At 45.6% G+C, this 22,899-nt stretch overlaps 1 protein-coding gene across 2 annotated transcripts in view; it reads left to right on the top strand.

The window, feature by feature from the left end:
* The first annotated feature begins 8,761 nt into the window (after window positions 1-8,761).
* PLS3 (plastin 3) overlaps window positions 8,762-22,899 on the top strand; it is a 50,012-nt gene continuing 35,874 nt past the window's right edge. Inside the window, exon 1 of one of the 2 annotated variants that reach the window (XM_053989827.1) lies at window positions 8,762-8,787. The gene's annotated coding sequence lies outside the window, so the exon portion shown is untranslated. Of the gene's footprint in view, window positions 8,788-15,263; window positions 15,283-22,899 lie in introns of those variants that run through there. The other variant, XM_053989829.1, reaches the window with a different exon arrangement.

Below are 22,899 nucleotides of genomic sequence, written 5' to 3'. Positions count from 1 at the left end.
GCTGGCAGCTCTTAACCCTGGTTTGTCTCCATGTGCAGCACAGGAGGTGCTGAGGTTGGGAGAGCTGTAACCCTGCAAAGCAGCTCCTGGGGACTGGAGCTGGGCTGCACGTGGCCACCTCTCCTGCAAGTGTGGCCCTTGGAGAAGTCTTGGACCATATAGCCCTTGCCAAAAAGCTGCATTTCTAAAGAAATAGAGCTTTGGGCTCTTCTGATGGAATGGCTGCTTAGGCAGGGACCCAAAAGTGGTCTCCTTAAACACTGAGGTGATAAATTGCCTGGGGCAGATGGTTTGGGGAATAGCCTTGGCTTGGCTGGCTGAGAGCAGGGGCACACAGTGCCCTTCTCAGAACCAGTTTGTCCTTTCTCTACAGGTCAGTATGGCCAGGGCCTGCTCATTTCAGGTATCCTCCACAATGGGACTCGAGGTCCTCTCACTGCTCTCATCTGCCACTCTTAAAAAGACTGTCAGTACCTACTGCAGAAGGAGGAGGACATGGAATGCCCTTGCTTGAGGACAACCCAGCCTGTTTTCTAATTCTGCCTGTGCCCAGCCCACTAGAGAGCCCTTTTTTCCCCACAAGAGTATTATTTTCTTCTGTTTTTAACCATGTCGCAGCTCTGAATTCCCTCTGATCCAGCATGCCTCAATCAGCTCAAAGGGAGCAAGAGGGGCTCCTGGGAGGAATTCCTGTCTGCAGCTGATGCTAAGAAACACTTTTTATAAGCTGTTTACTGTCCTTTTCCAATAAATTACTTTTTTATAGAGCACGTTGGTCAAAACCTGCGGACTGTTGTCAGGCTGGAATGTGAAATGCCAGGACAGTGTCCAGTTAAAAGTCCTGTGGTGCAAATTGCATGAATGCACAATTACATTGTGCTCACCCATCTCATTTGGCACAAATGTCCTTCAATGCTGTGAAAGCAAATATCCATGCAAAACACGTTTTGTTATGACTTCAGAAAAAATTATGTCCCGGTGAATTTTTAACTTTATGCATCTTCTTCATTGCTGAGCACTCTCACCTCAGCCAGGATGAGGTACAAAGAGGATTTTTTTGGACACAGAAGGATTCTGTGAACTCCTTTTACAGACTGTCCTAAGGCTGCACACTCCTCAGAGGGATTGAAGCACTCCCTGCAGGACTGGGCTTGCTTTCAGAGATGGGGACTTCTTTTGGAGAAAGATTTTATGTTTTCTACTGTCGTCATCACAGTAGAGCTGTTGGTTTGTCCTCATCTCCTCCTGCCTAGGAGACACTAAACACAAGCTACAGACTACTGGCTGAAGTGGAGGCATATGGAAAAGGCTTTCTGCATTACTGGAAATAAATGTGGTAATGATTCCAGAATGCAGAGCAGAGGGAAATTGAGCTGGGCTCTTGACACATCAAGGCAAATCATTTTACAACATGGAATTGCATTTTCTTGTTCTCTTTGAATAAAATACTTCTTGTTTTTAAAATGAAGCTTGCAGGAGTTTTGATGCTGGTTAGTCATCAAAAGTGGGTATTTAGTGGGTTACCAGCCCACAGCCCAATGCAAATGATTTCAGCAGCTGCCAGTCACAGACTGTGGTGACCCAGCTATCTAATAACCTTGCCTAGAGTCAGGCACTGAGAGAAAAATTAATTTTAACACGTCTAGATCAGCAAAAACTAGAACAGCAAGAGCTAAGCACAGGGAGTACAGTGGTGGGGTCAGGAAGGCGAAAGCATTGCTGCCAGCTGGATGTAACACTCCACATGCTGCTGCCTGGAGGACTGATCCACGCTCCTGTGCCAGGGGGATGGAGCTAAGCAGCACTTATGGGGCTGGAAATGAGGTTAACTCCATTGCACACACAGCTTGCAGCTGCTCCATGCACTGTGGCTGCACCCTCTCTGCTGCTTGGGATCCTGCACGGATGGATGGGAAAGGAAAGAAATCCCAGTGTGACCAGCACTAAAATTTGTTTTCCTGTAACAAACAGGAGTGACAATAGCAAGAAATAAGACTGGAAGTGCCTTGGAGATGGTAACTAGCCATATCCTACATCAGTAGACATGAACCTGACCCACCTAGGCTGATTTTTGTTTGCCCTGTCTCTGTAATTCCTTATGTTCTTTTCTATCACAAGGAGTTCCTTTGCTTTCTGCCCCATCCCACACACAATTACCACAAAAGTCACATAACTTTCCAGCAGTTCTCTCTTTCCTGTCTTTGGCAATACAGTTTAGGGAATGCAAACCATGGATATATAAATGTGGGCTAATGCACCAGCACCAGTCCATGCACCCACATATCCTGAGGAGGCTGGTACCCACCAGAGCTTTCTGGTTTTGATCAGCAGGATCAGCCCTGCCCCAGCAGCACTCAGCTACCTGGAGATGCAACTCAGGGCAAAGCAGCTTCCTTGGATCTGCTCAGATCAGGGCACCTGGCCTGATCTCTGCTCTGCAGAGCACAGGAGAAGCAAACAAAGCCTTGCAGTTGCTGGACCTGTTAAAGAAGCTGCTCCACTGAATTTGTCCCAGCCACTGCATTGGGTTTCATGTGTCCTGGGCCCAAGTGGAGCTACATGGGGTGTTTGGTTTGGCAGGTGTGGTGCAGCCTGGCCTCAGAGCTGGGAACAGCCACAGCCTGGGCTGCGAGATTGCAAAGAACTTCTGTGCTAGGCAGGGTGCGAGGGAGCGAGTGTGTGACAGCCACACCTCCACACAGGGTCCTGCTCCTGTCACACGGGGCACAGCTCATGCACAAACACACACATGGCTGGAGAGAGAGCATTGCTTTTAAGGAAAACTTTCTTTTCTTCCCTGGGTAAATATCCTTATCCAAAATCAGCATAAGAGAATTCTGTGAGTCTTATCTTGTTCTGCAATTTTCCTGCCTTACACAGTCACTAATAGTTCCCTATTTATTAGCACTGGCACACATCCACACCATCTCCCAAGGTCTGGGCTTGCAGGAATGTAGACAGCCCTGCTTTGTTTCTGCTCACCAAATTTTGGAAGCTGTGGGATAACGGAGTTTTGTAGGAGCTGAAGGAACTTAGTGCTAGCGCGAGTAAAAGGAAGGAGGAGGCAAAGGTTAGAGCAGCAAAACAGTAAGAAAAATCAAGGAGAAAGTCCAGAGAAAATGAGAATAAAATATTCACAGATATGTTACAGACTAGAAAGACTAAAAAGCCCAAATTAGTTAGAATCACAGAATCATTTAGGTTGCAAAAGACATTTAAGACCATCAGCATTAACCCAGCGCTGCCAAGCCCACAACAAAACCATGTCCCTCAGTGCTACATCTACAAGACTTTTAAATCTCTCCAGGGATAGTGACTCAACCACTTCCCTGGGCAGCCTGTTTGAGTGCTTGACAACTCTTTTGGTGAAGATATGAACAAATTAGTAAGTATTAGGAACATAAGAAAAAGTGTTCTTGAGCAGCAAGAACACTTCCTCAGTTATCAAGCACAGCCTCCAGCTCTCAGCCTGTAGCAGGTGAATACAATCCATCAGCTGCCATGCAGTCTCTGTGTGCCTCATTTTAACTTAAGCCAAAGGAGGGCAGAGTGGAGAGAAAAATGAAAGCAAGGCCATTGCTGCAAGCCTGACCAGCACAAAGGTCAGCACCGTGCACTCACAACTCCTCCTTGGAGGCCCTGTTCATGTCCCTGCTCATCCCATCACGAGCTCTCTATACCTTGCGGAATTGCCTGCATAAGCAGCTGTTGTGCTTCCTGCCTCCAGTCTTGCCCCAGTGCAAAACCAACTGCATGAATTATTGACCTCCAGTATTGGCCTATCTTGCCAAACCACCAGGCTTTTCCTCCTTCAAGCCTCTCCTAAAAACTTTAGGATTCAATAAGAAGCTGCATGCAGGACATCAGGCCCTGGTAATAACCAGGTTACTGCACACTAGAGTGTCACCCGAGATAAAAAATGACCAGCTGTCAGCTACATGGCAGAGACTGTATTTTCCACAGTTTGCAGCTAACTCTGCTTGGTTCTTCTGCCCTAAGCTACCTGTGTATGACCTTCTGTATCTCCTGTTCTCTGGAAACATGGTTTTCTTTGTAAGCAGTTGCTTGTACCTTAGCTACAAGAAAGGAAATGTGGATTCAGTAACTCCTCAGGATGTGATCTTGATGCGTTGATAAATCAAGTAAAGAGACAAAACCACTTTTTCATTGTCATGCTTTTTTTGGTTTTTGGTCCACAATGGTGAAGGAGGGGCGTTCACTCTGTTGATATGAACTGCAAATAAAATCTTAAGTCACACATTCTCCCATGTGCTTCGAAGGTCAGTGAGTCCTCTATAAGCTCAGACCATAAAAATACTATAATTGAGGGCAGTACAAAAGCATCACATGTGTAAATGGCTTGCCACTCATGAGTTGGAAATGAAGAGCTCTTGGAATGCTTGCTTCATGGGCAATCCCTGAAAAACTCTCTTTGACAAGAAAGAATACAATTTTAAACAAATAAAACACACACTGCCGGATAGAGACAACACGAGACTCTGGAAAACCCCTCTGCCAAAGCAAGAGCAAATTAAATACGAGGCACTGGTGGTTTCACAACACAGTCTAGAATCAATGAGGTGATATGTTATCTGGCAGCCAGGACAGTGAGAGGGAAGGCAGCCTGCCCACAGCCTGGCAGGCTGCTAACTTTGGTGGGTAATCTGCACTCATGTGAGGAGTCTCAGAGACTTCTGTAGATTTTGAATATGGGTTCCCTATGCTGGACAAACTTAATGGATAAACTTACTGATACTTATCTCACAGAAGTTTTTTTTTAAGTAAAGAAGTGCCCAGAATTATTTGAGTAAATGTTTCTAGTGGGAGGTAAATTCAATTTTCTGTAGTTCAAAATATTATGCAGATTCCCATCTGCTTTCTTGCAATGGAAAAAAAATAGTTCCAGATTATTAATCTATTCACAGTACCACTCAGTTGTTCTATTTGCTTGATGACAAGTGTTTTTGACATTAATATCCTAGTTCTTATATTCTGTTAACGTTGCGGGTAAGTATTTGTAGAAAACAAAACAAAAGTCTAGTTGAGAACAGATGCCCTAATTCTAACGGAAGAATTTCACACCAACTCCTTAAAGGCCTCTTATGAACCCACATGAACTCCTACGATGTGTTTTGCAGTTTCTCTCTCTCCCTGGCATATTGTGCATCACAGACAAGTTTTTGGTTGCCCTGTCAGGCTTCCTTTCCTCCTTCCTGATTGTCACCACCCCTCACTTACAGTCTGTGATGATTATCTTAGGGCAGCTATCTTAGCCATGGGATATCAGCGTTGTTCAATAACCAGCCAAGAGCAATGAATTAACTTTTATACAATGGAAAAGCAGTACAGGAGAAGCATTGCTAAGCTGCCAGATAAGAAGCTTACATTTCAACAGAGATAGTAAAAATTCATTTCAGTTCTCTAGGCACGGAGTCACACTCACATTAACCTGGCAGTGGCAAAGTCTCTTAAGGGCCCATCCAGCTTCCACTAGAACCAGTAACAAAATCATACTGGATGCAGGGCTAATCCTCCATCTGCCTGGTGATTATTATGGCAATAAATTGCATTTATAGAAATCCATATCCTTACAAATTAAAACAAATGCAACAGACAGTCTCCTTCCATTGTGCCTCTGTAGCCAGGGCATTTTCTAACACCTATTAAATTCACTGTACTCTGCTGAAGAAGAGAATTAATGAAGCGCTGTTTAAACAAGTCCTCAAAAAGTATGGCCTATTTCCTTACTCCTAAGTTCCTATGTGCTAGTAGTTTGTGAAGTCAGAATCCTCTGTCTGCATATTTTCTACAAGAATATTTCACTATAACTTCATTTAAAAGTCGTACTAAATAACACTAATCCTGTTGTAAGTCAGGTTAGAAATACCTGTCTCCTGTCTGGCCCTAAGTCCCCTGTTCTCATGGCACTGTGTGGAAAGTCCCTCTGTGCAAACAGCGCTCTTTGGCATTTTCTACATTTTAAAATTTTATTTTAAATTTCTATATTTTAATTTTTAAAAATGCCCCAAATACAATTTCAGGAATTGGCCAACCCCAATATTCCAGATCCACCCTGTGCTTCAGTCTCTATTTAAAATCTCCATGGGACATTTCTTAAGGGGACTGGTTTTCCCCTGTGACCTTTGGCAAAATTTCACCCTTCACCAGTTACATCACCTGTGGATGCAGTGAAATAAGAATCCAATTGCCTGTTGTCAGGTGATCTTGAAAAAGTCTGTCCACTTTCACAAAGCCCTGAAAAAGGGAAACCAATATCTGTGTTAGAGTGTTTTTAACCAGAAATAATCACCCAAGAATGTGCAGTTGTGTGTTTTTGCAAACAAGGTTTTCACTAATTATGTGTAAATGAAACTCCACATTTTGACATCTCACTCAGAATATGGTAATTACACTGAGTACATAATAAAAGTATTAAACTGAGCTTGATGGCTATATCAGGGTACTAAGCAGTGGTAGCTGAATGAACGGATGTGTCTACTATAGCCCAGCTTTCTCTGTGCAAGAAGACATGGGGAAATCCTAATGAAGAGGCAACTGGTAAATGTTCAATATGTTTAATACTTTACTCCCTCATTTAGAGAACAAAGAGTTGCCTGTTTCACGCTACCGGTTTGGACAAAAGCAGGGCATGGAAATGTGTAATCTGCATTTTCTGAATAGTCAAGATTCACAAAGATGATTTCATGTCTCCCGTTGTTTTATGTTGGCATGCTAGCAGAAGGGGACATAAAGAAACCAACGTATATATATTTTTTTGCTAAAATCCAGAATCAGAATCATAAATATTCCCTGCTCAGTTGTGTTTGTAATGCAGTGTGAAGCATTGGTTTTATCTAATCACAGGACTACCACCACAGAGCATAAAATTGAACTAATCTTTTAAATCAGTCTAAAATTACCACTCCTATCTCCAAGACCCAGCCTAACAAACTGATGAATATGTAAGAGTTTCTGATACCCAATGAGAAATCCAACTGTATAAAAAGAATAAAAGAATGATGGGAAGAGTCTGATTTTTCTCAGGAAGCTGCTCCTGCTAATGTGATGAGGAAACTCCTACTGTGAGCCATGTCGTTTCCATCATGTGGGACAACTTTATGAGACCGTGTCATTTTGTAGCTTTGGAAAAAACACTGCAAAATGAATTTTCCTGGCAGTTTTGACAACAAAATGTGTTTTGCCTTATGTTATAATGATCAGACTGACAGCCTTTCTGTAAATAATTAATATAAAAATTCATAACATAGGACTATGCAATTCAGAGCCAGAAATGTGCACCTGTAACATTGCCAACAGAGAACTAAGTACTCATTGCAATCAATTTTACTGGGCAGTTCTAGTTAAATATGTCCTACATTTATTTAAGTTTGAAAGAGAAGAGAAAGAATGATCTAATGCTGGTGTGTGCCTTATCTATTAATAGTCTGTTAGGTAACTGTCACCTTTTGACAAGCTTAATTTTTCTGGCACTGGTGGAAATAGTAAAACAGCAAAATATGAGATGTGCTTTTACATTATACAAGAGCCAGAACCTTAGTGTTCCTGGGTGTTATATGAATGTATTACTTTGTGCTGTTCTCATGCCCAGGCATGGGAATGTCTCATCTTTCTGGCCTGGAAAGGGTTTATTGTGCCTGAATGCATATTTGCTTTTCTCCTAAAACCAGAAGAAGATGTTAATATGCGAACCCATGTTTTCTCCTGGTCCTGATGGACATGCCAGCATTGGCCAAGAGTTTGAAGTTTCCCATTTGGGGAAAGAACTTCCCCTTTTTCTGGCCCAGGTCTGAAGTGCAGGTCTGGTCCCATCTCCTTCTCTCTGTTCACCTCCTTCTACCCACAGCAGGTGATTGCTTTTTCTTTCTCTGTTCAAGGCCTATTTGGATTGACTTCTGTTCTCCACCACTTTTACGCAAAAGCGTCCCTAAGGCCCTTGATTTCCTGAACCCTTTTAGCCATTTTCCGTGTGAATATCTGCGTAGCAAATGTAGAAATTAGGACAGTTATGAGGTCACCTATCCCAAATTGGACAGCTAGAAGCTGCCTGGGGAAAGGCCATGACAACGTTCTCTGTCCAGGAGCACAGAATAACAGGGTGCAAAGGACGGGCACCTGCACATCTCTTAGCCCTGAGTCTGCCCCTGGCTCTTCTCTGTGGGAAGGTCCTTGCCCAATGTGCCCACCAGCGCCGGCTTCCCCTGGACATCCTCAGCATCAGCCCGCAGGGTTATTCCTGGGGGGACAAGGGGAATTTGCAAGTGAAGCCCAGAGCTCCTCTGTCTGCGTGGCAGGGCTGAGGCAGCCGGGGCTGCCTGTGCATGGGAGACAGGACACAGTCTTGCAGGGGAGGAGGGACAGCACAGGAGGAGGGGATGCTTGTAGAGAAGAAAGAACGCCTGCTTGGAGGAGAGTTGCACACAAGGAGAAGAATGAGGGATGCTTTCCGGCAGAAGTGAGGCGTGCGCGGGATTGGGGATACACGCAGGGCACGAGGATGGATGCATGGGGGGGATGAAGGCAGGGAACGGAGGGGCGAAGCCACGGCAGAGCAGCCCGACGGCTACAGGGACGAGGACGGGGCGTGCCCTGGCTGCAGCCTCAGCTCTGCCCTGCCCTGAGTGACTCCGCGGCCGCCCACTCGCAGCGCCGGGCACCGTGATGTGCGGGCGGGCGGCCCAATGGGGCCGGGGCGGCGGGGCCGGGGCGCGCCGAGCGCGGGCAGCGGGCGGGGCTGGTGCGGCGGGACGGCTCGGAGCGGCACGGACGGTGAGTGCTCCCGGGGCTCCTCCAGCGCGGCTCCAACTCGGGGAAAGTTGCGGGCGCTCGCCCCGCCGCTGGACGTGCGCCAGCCCGCGCGGAGCATCCCGGCGGCGGCGGCGGGGGGACACCGACCGGCCCCGGCGGCTCCGCCGGGCCCGGCCCGGCCCGGCCCTCGCTGCCACCCGGCTCCGCTGCCGACCAGGCGTGTCCCCAGGGGTTCCGGGGCAATGGGGCGGCGGGGCGGGCGCGGAGCCGGGGCGGGCGCCGAGCCCGGAGCGCGTCGGTGCCGGCGGGACGCGGGGGACGTGTCCGCCGGGCGCGCTCCTGCCGCCGCTCCCGGCTCCCCGCGGCGATGAAAAGGCACTTGTCTGATTCATCCCCCTGGAAAACTTCACCCCCGGGCTGAGACGCGGCGGGCCCGGCCCAGGCGATGCGCTGCCCGCGGCCGCTGCCGGGGCTCGGCGCTGGGATGGAGCCCCGGCTGCGGCAGGCTTGGGGCTTTGTGCGAGTTGGGAGAAGCAGAACCCGGCCGAGGGGCGGGGAGGTGCCGCTTTCCCGCTGTGGGTTCCCGCGGAGCGGCACTGAAAAGGGGTTCGGTTTGTATTTCACTTTTATCTTTTGTGCAGGGTAGTATTCCCAAAGCAGAGAGTGTGAGGAAATGGGAACGACTTCTCATCTGATTGAAGCGGGGCGAAATAAAGTGAAGTCGTGGGACAGCTGTGTGGGTTTATTTTTATACATCTCTAATTTGGACTGGGAGAGGAAGTGTCACCCTACTCCCCCTAACAATGGCTTCTTGTTGGGAGCCTGGGAAGGGAAAGAGAAGAGCAGGGAATTTTTCAGGACTTAACGCTTCAAACTTTCCTTTGCTGGGGCACCCTGATGCTGTCTGGAAATACTGTAATGGATAACATCAAGTCCCAGTGCTCACAGAGGTAACAACTCTGCAGGCATGACTGTGCTCCAGTTGTAAGTTTTTCTTAGTAGAAATAGTGGTGAAACATGTGCATGGGAACAGACCTCCAGTTAATGCTTCTTTGGGGCAGGCTGCATGTGCCTGCTCTGTAAGAGCATCCATACCTCAAGCAGGGCATCACTTGGACTCACTGATTTCTTAGGAGAGCTGCTGGTATAGATCTGAGCAAATGCCACTGAATCAGCCTTTGAGGTTGTTATTGCTGTTACACAATTCCAGTGGAATGTGAGAGCTGGGCTTCCTGTTTTTGGTCAATCTGTAGAAGCAACTATAAAAGATAATAGATATCTCAAGTAAATTGCTTTTGCATGACAACTTGGAGCATTGTTCAGCCAGTAGCACTTGTGACTTCTCCAGTGAGCCTGGTAACCTGAGAAGCAAAACTCCTTAATGCAGGGAGACTTGCTCAGAGTAACTTTAAAGACAGCAGCTGGAACCTGGATATAAAGAGGGAATAGTTACCGAGATCAGCATGTGCTAGTGCTGTGCATAATGATGTATAGAAATTCAATCTGTTTTGAAAAGAAATCTTGTGCAAAGAGGAGCTGCTGGTAGTTTGTGAGTGGAGAGCAGTGATTCAGGGGGATTAGTGGACACAAGGCAAGTCCCCTGGGTGCAATATTCTGCAGCTGATTATGCCCTGGGGGTGTTTGATGGCCTTATGAGGGGTGTGTGCACACACAGAGACTTAAAATTCCAGATCTGTTTGTTTGCATCTAAATAACTCTTGGAAAAAAAAGGTAATGAAATAATTTGTTAAATGAAACCTTTTCCAAACGCTGTTGTTATCATAGCCTGTTAATCTTGCCAACGGTTTAACAATTTGAGGATGTTGCTTGGTTGTAACCAAGCTCCTTTGAAGGAATTTTTTGCTTGTGAAAGATGAATTACTCATTCTTTGTCTGAGCTAAGAGATTATAATGTGATTATTAAACTCAGTTATTCAGTGCTAGCTATAAAGAATTGTGTTTAATCAGGGTCTTTGTTCTCTTATCAAAGTTAATCTGATGAAGTTTCCCCTCCTGTAAAATACGCAAACATCTCCCCAGATTAAAAATGTCCCAAACTCCAGAAACCTATTTAGCAGTTTTGGCTAGATGAGCCTTTCAGTGGACGGGGCTCTGGGGACTGATGACTTCATTAGGTATTTGGATAAATGCAGAGGAAGCCCTTCCCCTGGGGCTCCCTTACTGACTCCTCTGCTCCGGGTCTCAATTGTTGTGAGATTAAGATGGTGAGTGAAGGAATTGCAGTCTTGTTAAATGAGTTTGTGCTGAATCCACTCATGCAGGATCTTCTAGTAAATCTTTCCTGTGTTTACTTGGCTTTCTAGTGCAGTGACTTCAATGGCTTTGGAGAAGCGGAAATACAGCAGTTCTGACTTCAGGGAAGCAAAGGAGAGCGCTGCTCAGTGGTTGATTGGAAGGGATGTTAGGAGCAGTTAATTCAGTAGCTGTGCTTAAGCAGCTGCTGATGATCGAAGTGATCTGTGTGCCTTGTGAACCACTTTATCTGCACTTTTTGTGTGGTAAAACTGCAACTGCTCCACTTGGAGCTTCGGTATGGCATTTTGGACAATGTATAACATAGTGCATTGGGAGAAGATAAATACTTTTCTTTTACATGATTGGCAGTGCGTTTAGGGAGGGTGTGCCCATCATAGATACTGTAATGTGCTTCCTTATCTAAGTAGATGATGTGATAAGTAGCTCATTTCACACCTGAGGTTGTCTTGGTGGTGATATTTTAAGTGGTGGTAATTTCTTTGGTGACGTGTCCCAACACACAGATAATGTTCTTGGTAATCTTATTTTAAATAGCATTAAATAATAGGTGGTGAAACACAAAGGGGCCGTGTTTTCAGCAGAGCCAAAGACCAAGTAAGTTCTGCTTTATATCAGTATGAGGTATTTCTTGTTTGTGGTTGGAGTTTGTTTGTTTTTTAAGTTACAATGTTTTGCATCTCTTTGCTTCATAAAACTGAGAGATGTGGATTGGAATTCTCTGAAGACATTTGTCCCTTTTTAGATACAGGCCTGTTAGCTTGATTTTCTTGCATGTGAATTGCCTGTGGCAGAGGAGGTGATGGCAAGGCAGCATCAAGCCTGCTTGTATGATTCCAGCACAGGTTTTGTACAGATCCATCAGCGCCCTGCAAAGCACAGTCCCGGCTCCCTTAATGGTATTCACAAGGGCAGCTCTTGACCTGCCACGTTGGGAGGCAGTTTAACCCTGTGCAGGGATTATGGTGGTGCTTCTGATCACAGAGAGACTGGAAAGCCAAGGTGGGAAAGGAAGGAGGGAGATGCCAGCTGTTACAGTGTTGCTGTGCAGTGTGCAGAGGGTTGGACAGGTGAAATTTTTGTGGCTGCTACTTGTTTTTTTTTTTTTTTTTTTTTTTCTGTGTACCATCAAGTAGCATTAAGCAGCAGAAGAAACATGGTTTAAGATGATGTTTTGTTCAGGCTTTGAATATTGCTCTGCCTCCACCTGTATTAGAGCAGTACTTCAGCATTAAAAAAGCAGATTCTCATCTCTTCAGACCAGCTGTTTAAACATGTGACTGACAGGCTATCAACTTGCCTGGTGCAATAACAGATATTAATTTTTAACTTTCTTTTAAGTTTCTTGTCAAATAGGGAATAGCCACAACATGATATGATAATATTTATCAACCAGTTACTGGTCTTTGCATGCTCAGCACTTTTTGGACTAAATACTACTGTGCATTTAGTGATCTGTGTATCTTTTTGGACATTGAGCTCATGACATAATTACAGTTGCTTATTATATCAAAAAAGCCAAACATGAATCCAGAAACCCCTACCAGCAGATGTGTGAATTTTAAAAGTTTACCAAATAGCCTCAATGCCTATGCAAAGCAAAACATTCCTGAATGTCTTTTTTCAAGCATGTTGCAAAACTGAGACCAGCTATTGTAATGAGGGTGATGCAAGGTTGAATTAAACCTTGAATTAATTTGTTGGGTTACTGTAACAAATGTCACAACATCACCTACCCCTGGCCCCCAAGCCCCTTGATAAGCATCTGTCGACATCTTTGCACCCACATTCCTGTTGGCACTTTGGGAATTGGATTATTGCACAAGCAGCAGTGGTTGTGTTTGTGGTGGGTGACGTCTTGGCAGAGCTCTGCCTGCAGCACTGCTGGTAGGGGAGGGCATGAAAGGACTGTTTACCCTGTGACCATCCCAGAGAGTTGCTCAGACTCTTGTGCAGAATCAGCTGCCCCTGCTTGCACCATTAAAGCTCTTTTCCAACCCAGAGGTACCTGCTGCTCTTGCTGCTGGTGGGTAAGTAGGTGGGAAGTGTGAAAGCTGAAGGCAGTTGTGATGGGCCAATATCTGGGCCCTGGGTGCTGTGGCTGGGAGAAATGATGTTCAGGAGGTCCTCTGAGCAGCAGCAGCTCATCTGACAGTGACTGGGCTGCTGTAATCACTTTCAGCTGTGTGATTGCTGGTCAGGAATGAACTACTGTTGTGTCCCCTGCTCCGTACACAGGGGTTTGGGTGTGCCTGTGGGTGTACTGTCTCTCTTGGATTTATTGAATTAAAAATAGGTATCTCCCGTGTGCAGGGAGTAAGTATGAGGTGGGTGGTGTTTAGACACAGCAGCATTAGTTCAGCTTCAGTCTTAGCAGCTGCCTTTGTGCTCTTCAATGCTCAAGTTGTAGGTGATGGGTCAAGCCTGTCATGTCCTTGCTAGTGTTTCCTGTCCTGGATATCCTTCCTGCTTCTAGGTCAAGTTTCTCTAAGTGGAGACTTGGAAAGCACCTTTCTATGTGTTGTGAGATCCACTTGGAGCGCTGCAGAATGCTCTGTGAAAAGTCTTCTGGTTTGTGCAAATACTTCCCAAGTGAAGGGCTGAAGGTGTAGATTTCCTCTGCTTTACCTGGGTGGCGTTGCCACGCTGTGCCATCAGCTTGGGGACAGGGGATCCTGGCTGTCAGAAATCCTCCTTCCTCATCTCACTGTGCTGCCAGTCCAGCCCATCTCCACTGGCAAATGGCACTGGCACACCTGGGGTGGGTGTGCTGTGACACTGGGGACATGCTGCCTAGGAAGGGTGATGGAGGCCCACTCTTTTAACTGTTGAATGAAGAGATGATTTGATGATAGCCAAAAGATGGGACTTTATGTGTTTGTGGCTGCAGAGCCCAGTTGGGGCAGCAGACACTGTGTTTGAGATTTCAGGTGTGTGGTGTGTTTCCTGTGTGATCTTGTCAGCCATGTAAAGAGAAACCTGTACCAGCTAAACAAGAAAATGTGATTAATTGATGGAGCTGAAGGCAGAAGTCCCCAGCTAATAGGCCTGGAGAGTGGGGTGGGAGGACATGCACATCTGTACTCTGCTAGTGCCACACTGTTTGATTTGGAGGTGATAGAGCTTTTCCTTGAGGTGGGCACATCTGACATCAGTGCTAGCCACAACTGACATCAGTGCTGACCAGCAGCTGTCCTGTCATCAGGACTGTTTGCTTGGCTGCTCTACCTTCTCCCAGCAGTTCTGTTCCCATCAGGGTGTGGACTTCCTTGGGCAGGGTGCTGAGGCGTGGTGGCCAGCCAGTCCACTCAGTTACTGTGGCATCCACTGGTCTCCTGGGAATCTAAAATCTGTTGGCTTTTTTGGTAATGGATTAAAAATGCCAAGGACAATAAGCAAGTCCTGTCTGGCCTGCTTGGAAGAATTCTATCACGTGTGCTCCTCTAACAGCTAGGGTTTCCTGTCTGGGTTTGTGAGTTCATGCCTGGGCTACTTAAGGCTAGTTTTGCGCTGGGTTTGTGAGTGGCATGATGATGAAAAGGGGGCTTCCCTGCCCTCAGGAGAGCTGCTATCAGCAGAGATGGAGTATCCACAGTCATTTTTTCCATTTTGTTTGTTTTGCCAGCTGATTCCTGTTAGTTTGTCTCTACCTTTCAGCAGCTGGGCCATGAGGGTGACCACTGCCCATGAAATGCAGCATCCTTGGCCAGTGGGCTGCTTGCTTTAGGTCCCCTTCCTTGTGTCCCCCTGTGCTGGCTGGTCTGCACTCTCCAACACCCTGTGCTGCTGGGCAGTGTGCACATCCCTGGGGGCACATTGACTCCTCCTGCAACATCCAGGCTGTCCCCATGGGCTGTGGTGGCCTGTGCACTAGTAACACTTGGGAGTTAGTGTGAAAGAAATAAAATAACGATTGATTTGACAATGCATCTGAGGATGTGGGGAGCAGGATAACTGTCTGAAATGGGAAGCTCTGGTTAGGACTGCTGCAGATTGCTCATGTCAATCCATATGGGCCATATGCTTCTAACCAGTCTCCTTGTCTCATTTCCTTCTCTGAAATGCTTACAGCTGTTTTTCCTGCCGCTTCAGTAGGTTTTTTGTTCCTGTAAAAAGAGTGACAGCTCACAGATGCTGCTGGGAGTCCCCACTGAATAGCTGGGAAGAGAGACTATTCCTGTGATCTTCAAGAGAAGATAAAGTGTAGTGTCTCTGCGGTAGGCCTAGTTACTGATGTTTAAAGTAAGCTTTTTTGTTTTTTTCTTTTTAAAGTTGACAGTAGACTTAACTGTCTCATTCACTGTTTCCTCATCACATACTGCCCTTAGTGTGTCCATGAGAGAGGAGGTAGTTGATGAGGTTACTTATGTGTAGAACAAGGAAGGATGAAGTGAAGTTGTGTTGAGGTGTTCAACATCCAGTTTTGCTACTACATTTGTACGTAATGTTTGGGTTAAACTTCACAATGTTGCTTAGATGTTGGCTTTTTTTTCTAAAGAAGTCTGTGACCAAAGTGATAGCAGTGCTTGAGGTTCATCATTGCTGGTCCTCCACTTATCCCCGTGTACATCTCTTCATCCTGCCTTTTCTGCAGTCTGCCAGGAGAATTAATTGCAGACTTCTCTAGTTGGGTTAATGATCCAGCCCTGGCCAGGTGAAGAAGGAGCTGTAGAGAGCTGATGCCTATGCAAGTGTTTCACAGTGTCTGGCTGGGTGGTAAAGGGGCACATGAAGACAGTGAGAGAGGCTGGCTGTATCTGCTTTTAGACAAATGACCTGTGCACTGCAAGGAATGTGGGGCTAATGTGGCAAAGTAAATGGCTGTGTTGAGTTGGCTTGAATGCCAAGTTAAGACAGGGTCTGTAGCAAATAAAACCTAGTGGTATGGTTTGTCTGAAGTCCATGTGATCTTGGATTTGTTTAGGTGCCAAGAGTACAAAAAAAAATCTCAGGCTTGGTTGCCTGTTGGCCATAAACCCTAAATAAGCAAAACTTGCCAGATTCCAATCCTCTGCTTTGCCTTTTTTGCACTCCCAACTGCACAAAACAGTGAGATGTCCCAACAGCTGTTGTACTGGTGTCTGAGATAGGAATGGGATGGGATCCTAGTGGTATGTCTATGGCTGCTGACTGTTTTCCTGCCTCGTCCTCCCAAGGGTCTCACTGCTGTAGAAGGAGCCACAGAGTGGCTTTTCCTCCTGTAAAAAATATACTGGGGCTGTACTCTCCTCAGCCCATGTTATAAATTATAAACTGCTGTGGGAAATGTAAAATAGAGTAATTCTGATTTGTGTTCTTTTAGAGCCTTGTTCTTTTGACCAAAATACACAGGATAAGTCTGGCCCTTCCCTCTATTCACTTTTCATAGCCTCCTTTGTTTTTAATTTATATATCTTTTTATTCTAAATTCCTCCCATCCCCAAAATAGAACAGACATCAGCCTGCAAGCAAAGATTGCCAGGCATTGGTCTTGTGGATTATAGTGGCTTTTTTGCCTTGTTGGAGACTGAGCCCCACCCTACGTAGGCTTGGATTAAAAATAGTCTTCCTTTTCATCAGGCTGAAAACTGTACACAGCACATCTATGTCTTGGTTTCTGGGGTATTGGCAGCCACAGGAAGCCCTTCAGCTATAAAATACCTCAGAAAATCTGTTTGCTGCTAATTAATCCAGAAGTGCTAAGGTGACCACTGTTGGAAAGGTACAGAGCCAGATGTCTGACTGCCAGCCACATAGTTATCATAGATGTTGATCAAAGTTGATCAGAGACTGCCCCACAGCCTCCAGCTCAGTCCTGTCTGTCCAGACCTGAGCTGCACACTCCTCCCTCTTTGTATAAAACAGAAAAAAAATTGAGGGCAAGAGGCTGACCAGTATCTGGTGTGGTGATCTCAATCCCCCACTGCCTCTTGGAAAAGCCAGGCCTCAAACCCAAGCTTCTTAGGCAAGTCTGAGCGGTTGGCCTTGGGATAGCAGAGGGAAGATCTGAGTGTCTCCTTGCCCTGGGCATCTGTCCTCTGCCTCATGAACCTCAAGTGTTGACTTCTTGTGTTGTTTCATTTGTTCTCCACTGTCCTTGGCCATGCTTGGTGGGGCATTGAGTCCTTTTCCAGGGTGGTAGGAATGCTGCTGGCAGGCTCCGGGCGGGGAAAGGCAGGATGCAGCTGACCCAGGATCTGGAAGCAGGAGGTGCTGCCTGGCAATTCCTCTGGCTTAGGCAGAGCCTTTATGGTTGTTTAGGGCAGGGGTGGGAATAAATGAGCAGGGGAGCGTGATGGGAGGAGGGCAGGCAGACTCTGCCCAGTGCCTGTTCCATGGCTGTTAATGACTAGCCTGCTCTGTGCGCCTGGTTTACATGACCTTGGTGATCAAAGGTCTCTCTGTAATCAGGGAAAATGCTGCCTTCTCTTCAGTTTTTGTAGACTCTGCCTTGGCCTGTTCTCTTTCTGGTAATGCCGTTCTAGAGTAGACGGTAAAAAAAACTTAAAAATGTGAAATGTTGTATTGTCTCATAAAACCTTTGTAAACAGACATGAAACTGTCTGTAGAAGGACACTAGAAGGATTTTATTTCTCCCAAAGCCTAGGGATGAGCTTTCAGCCTTTTTCTAACTCAGTTGTGCTTTCTTTGAGAGTCAAGGGGCGATTTATTTGCATATCAAATTCTTAAAGTGGAAAAACTGAAAACTGACTCTTTCTGTTAGGTCTTTACTACAGACTTTTTTTTTTTTCACTAGAGGAAACCAAATTTTTATTGAAAATATGCTAACCAGGCTGTTTTTAAAAATTGTATAAACACAGGAACTTATACAAGGAAAAGTGAGTGGCTGCCCACTGCAGGGTCAGGTCAAGACAAGGAAAAACCTGCAAAACACCAACTTGGGAAAAGCATAATGAAGGTCTTATAATTTGGTAGATGAGACAGGCTGAGCAACATCAGAAATGCTGCTGGCTTATATCAGTGTTTGCCATACCAGCTGTAGAATGGGGCTGTGGCTCAGATACTGCAGGTAATCCTGCCCCTGGCCTATGTCCTGTTTGTTTTGTGCTTCTGCTGGAGTTTTGTGTGCTAGGACTGCTTGTCCTGCTTTGTGTCCAGATGATGGGGAGACTACCTTGCTAAGGGGAAAACAGAAAGAATTGATTGCAGCGTTCTGGGGACATCCTCTTGGATTGCTACTGAGATTGTTGTCTCTTTGAGGTGGTGGGAAAGGAAGCTATAGAAAAATCCCCTTTGTTTTCTCTTGCCTTTTTTTTTTCTGACAGTTGACATATGAAAAGTATTTCTATTCTAGAAAGCAAATAGGAAGGCATGTGGTTCTGCATTATATCTGTGTGGCTTATTTTTTGCCAATATTTTAGTGATTAAATTAGGGGCTCTCCACAGCTGAATGCACAAGATGTTTGAAATTCAGACTGAAGACCTTGGATAAAAGCAGCTTGTGTCCTGTCTGGATTAGATGGAAGGTGATGTACAGTGGGTTGTTCCTGAAACAAGTTTGCACAGTCACCTGTGTGCCATTTTAATGTTCTTCCTTGCCTGTTGTGGTATCTGAAAACTATAGCTTAAGTCCTTTTTTTTCTATGTGCTCATTCCCTCAGAGTACCTTTTCTGATCAGATTTGGGGTTTTTTGATGTTTGTATGGATCTGTGCCTCAGTGATGTTGCTGGTGCATGTGGTACTCTCCCAGCCCTTGTAGCAGAAGCCCAGGTACCAGGACTTCTCAAAATAACAGGGAAGGGGAGTTGCTGATCTGCCTCTTCCACTCTTTTCTGTACTACAAGGTAGAAGAGTGTCCTGCTCTACTTTCACAAACTGTAGGACTGAACTTGTTTCCTCTGACTCTGCCCTGCTGGGAAGGTCAGGAACTGGAGGAGGTCCCATAGGTTTTCACAGTCTCTGTCCCTGTTTTCATGGAAGATCTCGGTGCAGCCCCTCTCAGCAGATGAAACTGCTGGGCAAGCACCAAAGTTCTCAGTCTGTCCAGTGCAGAGCTAACCAAGTGGAAACTTGAATTCAAGCTACCCATCCCTGTAATTGGCATTCATGTTTTATGAAGCAGTGCTTCAGCTGGGTCTGAAAGATCATAAATTCTGGGTCCTTGTTTGCGCTGCCATCGCAATCTTGTGCTCCTTCCTGCTAATCAGCCAGGAGGGGTTTGTGGAGTGTTGTTTGGGTTTGGAACAGGGCTGTGGTTTTGAGATTCCAGGATGCTGAGTCTTGTCCCAGGGACCGGCTTGGATGTTCTCCTGCCTTGGAGCCTCTGCAGCAAAATGTTAGTGAGCAGGCTGATATTCCAGCCCATCCCTGTTTTCCTTGGGCTGAACCAGTGTTTATAACCAGTTATAGCCTTCTGCTATAACTGTTGAGCAGCTGCAGTGCTGTGGTGATATATACACATATATATTGTGCTATAAATCTTGTAGTTAAACATTTCCTTCACCCAGCACAGAACAAGGTGCTTGTCTCCAGCTGGTCACAGAAATAAAGGAAGTGAGTTCCAAAACAATATTGCAATTAAGCTGTTTTTTCCTGAATTTTGCACAAAATGTTTTGCCTCCAAGAACGGATTATGAGGACTTTATTTTAGGGAATACATAGGATGTTGTGGTTGTATATAAAGTTACCCTGTTGTGATTGGTATTGGGCAGGCATTCAGGGAGAAAGTTGGCCCTTGCTTTTAAGAACTGTTTCTGAGATAGCAACATTCTGAAGGTCAGTAGAGAATAAATAGAAATCCATTTACAGAAGCATTCATGTTTCTCAGTGCTGTTGGTAATAACAAGCAAGTTTCTGAATCCTCACTTAGATAGAATTCACCTTTCCATAAGGAGAGAGGGGAAGCCAGGCCTTCTGAAGACTGAAAATACTTTGAATAAGCAGCCTTAATGTCTGACCTAAACTTTAGCCTGTTCCTTTCTGCACTGTTTGGCTGAGGCTGGGACTAAGTTTTCCTTGGGGACATGGATGGGAGGTTCCTGTGCAATCCTGCTCCTGCCCTTCTTTTGCCCACCCCTTTCTAATGTTCTTGTTGATCTGATTTCCAGCTGGGCTCTTGCCACTGTATTATATAAACCAAACGCTCAAGCAAAGGCAGCATAGTCAGACTTCTTGCTGAAAACTTGAAAAATTGACATTGTTTCTGCCCAGCTAAGAAGCTCCCAGAAGTTACTGTAGCTGTGCTGGAGGGATGGTAATGGCAGTGCCCAGCCTACATTAGTCAGATCCATCACTAATGGCAACAACTGTTATTCCTTCCCTTTCTCCAAGTAGTATATACACCTTTTCTGGGTTATATAGGGTTGTTTTAGTTGGTCCCTTTGCTCCCTGTGTTCTGAAGATCTGTATAAAAAGAGTTTTGAAAGGCACAAAATGAAGTAAGATTCTGCCCTGTACAGTCCTTGAAACCCACTGTTATGCAAGAGCCTTTACAACCAGTATCAGTCAATGATTTGCTTCAGCAATTAAAGCTCTTGTGCACTGGTTTGATATCAAGTTGGCACATAGCAAGGCATTGCACTTTCTTTGTGCATTGCCCTTTCACGTGTAACGCTCACAGCTGATGTTCTAGTTCAGCATTTGGACCTCTTTGGTGTAATCCATGTTGAACCTTGTGGTGTCATAGCTCCCAGCTATACATCTACCTCTTCTGCCTGAGTTCCAAAGTTACTTCATGTCTTCTATCAAATACCATGCCTTGTTTGACTTTATGTAGGATCTGTAGATGTTTGGTTTTTGGTTTTGTTTTGTTAACTTCTAGGATGAGGGTTTCTTTAATATTCATTCATAAAGCATTAAACCCAACAGCAACAACAGACTAGAGAATATAAGAAATCTCCTGTCAAAGCAAAGACTGGCTTCACAGCACAGAGATCAGTCTGCTACTAGTAGCTATTTTTTGTGATCTGGAGAATGTAAGATGGCTTCCTAATTAACAGTGTAATGAGCTGTGTGTGAAGGTGACCTGAAGGCTGTGGGTGACAACTTACAGTGTGTGTGTGAGTGGTAATCCAGCTCTACCCCAGCTTTCTACATATTTGAAAAGAGTGCAGTAGTTGTGGGAGCTGCCCCTGGAGTTACCCTGTCCAGTGAGTCCACCCTATAGGAGACTTTCTGTTGGGGTCTGAGATCAAAAGAGCAGTTGGAGGGAAGCCAACAAGTGCATGAGCTAAATACCAGAAAAAGTTTCAGTGTCTCTTGAGATGAGATTTCGGGCTAGTTCAACACAGATGAACTTGTAAGCCCCCTTGGACAATATGATGAGCCACGTGCCCCTGGCAGGATGTCCAGGTGAGATAACCAATCCCTTCCTGGAGATCCTCCCTGCCTGGGCTGGGTGTGTGTGTGCTGCTGCCCAGGCTGGTCAGTACCTGAAACCTTCCTGATAGTGGGAGCTCACCTGCAGATGTTGATGGGTTGTGTGGGACTGAGGAGCCACCCAGTGGCAATCTCCCACAGCCTCCCACTGGCCAGGAGTGGGTGCAGCAAACTGGTCTGCACAGTGGTCAACAGTTGGCCAAATGTCCATTTGGTGGCTGGAGCAGGCAGTGACTGCAGAGGTGTAATCTCTTCTTGCATATAGGTGAAAGGTATGAAGCAATTCCTGACCTCTGGTTCTGCATAATTGCCAGTCTTGCTACAGTCCATGGATCTGTTTTAGAAACCACATATTTTAAGCTGTTGTAGTTTTATTTTGAAGATTACACCTATTTTATTAGTAATCTAATAGGGTGCTCCTGTAGGCAAGTCTCTGGTGGTGTTTGGCATTAGAGAGAGCTCTTGTTTTCCATTGACTTTTTAAAAGTTGAAATGAGGTGCAGTGCTTGGTTTTGGTAACAGTATTTATGTTTTAGTATTTAGAAGGTGAATCTTCTTAGGGGCAAAATCTGGCTCAAGTAGCTGAAAACTTTGTGAAGGTTTTGCTGCTGCTCAGGCTGCAGAGTATCACTGATAGAAAGTTAAAAGGCTTGTGACAGACTTGTATGAAAATATGAACCTCTTCTAAACAAATCTATACTCCTGTAATTTGCATTATGCAACTGTTTGCACTACAATTGATTTTTTTTCTTTTGGTGCTTCTTAAAGCTTTCTTTAGTGTATCTTAAAAGACCTTACTTCAAAGAACTACATTCCTATTAAATTGCAGCTTTTCCATATTAATACATTCCATGAGGATGCAGTCCACATGAATGCTGTATACATCTCAGTTGTAGATGTGTCTAAATTGAGTGTTGCTAAAAATGGATCAGAACAGGTTTCCCTGTTCAGAAGTATTCTGTGAACAGTCGCTTGTGATCTGCAGTAGTGCAGTTCTAGTGCAAAATACTATTTCCTTGAGTAGTGACTGAGGGTGGATAGTTATCTAGAGCATGTTCTCCAAGAGAGCAGAGGATTGCCTAAGTCATGTCAAGGACAGACTTGGGTGATGGACAGAGCTGGCAGCTGAAATGAAAGATAAAAAATATGTTTGTGCCTCCAAGACCCTCCTACCAGACCCAGTGCCACTCTTTCTGCAGTGGCCTGGTCTGTGGGGTGCCTGAGCTGGTTCTAACTGGGATGCTGTGCTAACAGTGGGCCCTCTGCCCACTGCCTCATCTTCCTCATGCTGATGTCCATTTGACCCCTCGGCCAGCCAGGGTGGGAGGACTGAAATGCTGGGGAGAAGGAGAGGGACAGGATGGCCTTTGGACAATGTCAGCCCTGCCTGGGTGCAGTTCCTCTTCCCATGCTTCAGAACAGCCATTAGGCTTCATCTGATGCCGTTGTAATCACCCAAAGGGCTTTCCTTGTGATTGTTCCAAGGTGCCCTTCGTGATTGGTTACGTGGAGCTGCACAACTGGCTTAAAAATATTCTCCA

The sequence above is a fragment of the Vidua macroura genome, chromosome 14, assembly GCF_024509145.1.
Source record: "Vidua macroura isolate BioBank_ID:100142 chromosome 14, ASM2450914v1, whole genome shotgun sequence".
NCBI classification, from domain to species: Eukaryota; Metazoa; Chordata; class Aves; order Passeriformes; family Viduidae; genus Vidua; species Vidua macroura.
This window is presented reverse-complemented; position numbering and strand designations above follow the sequence as displayed.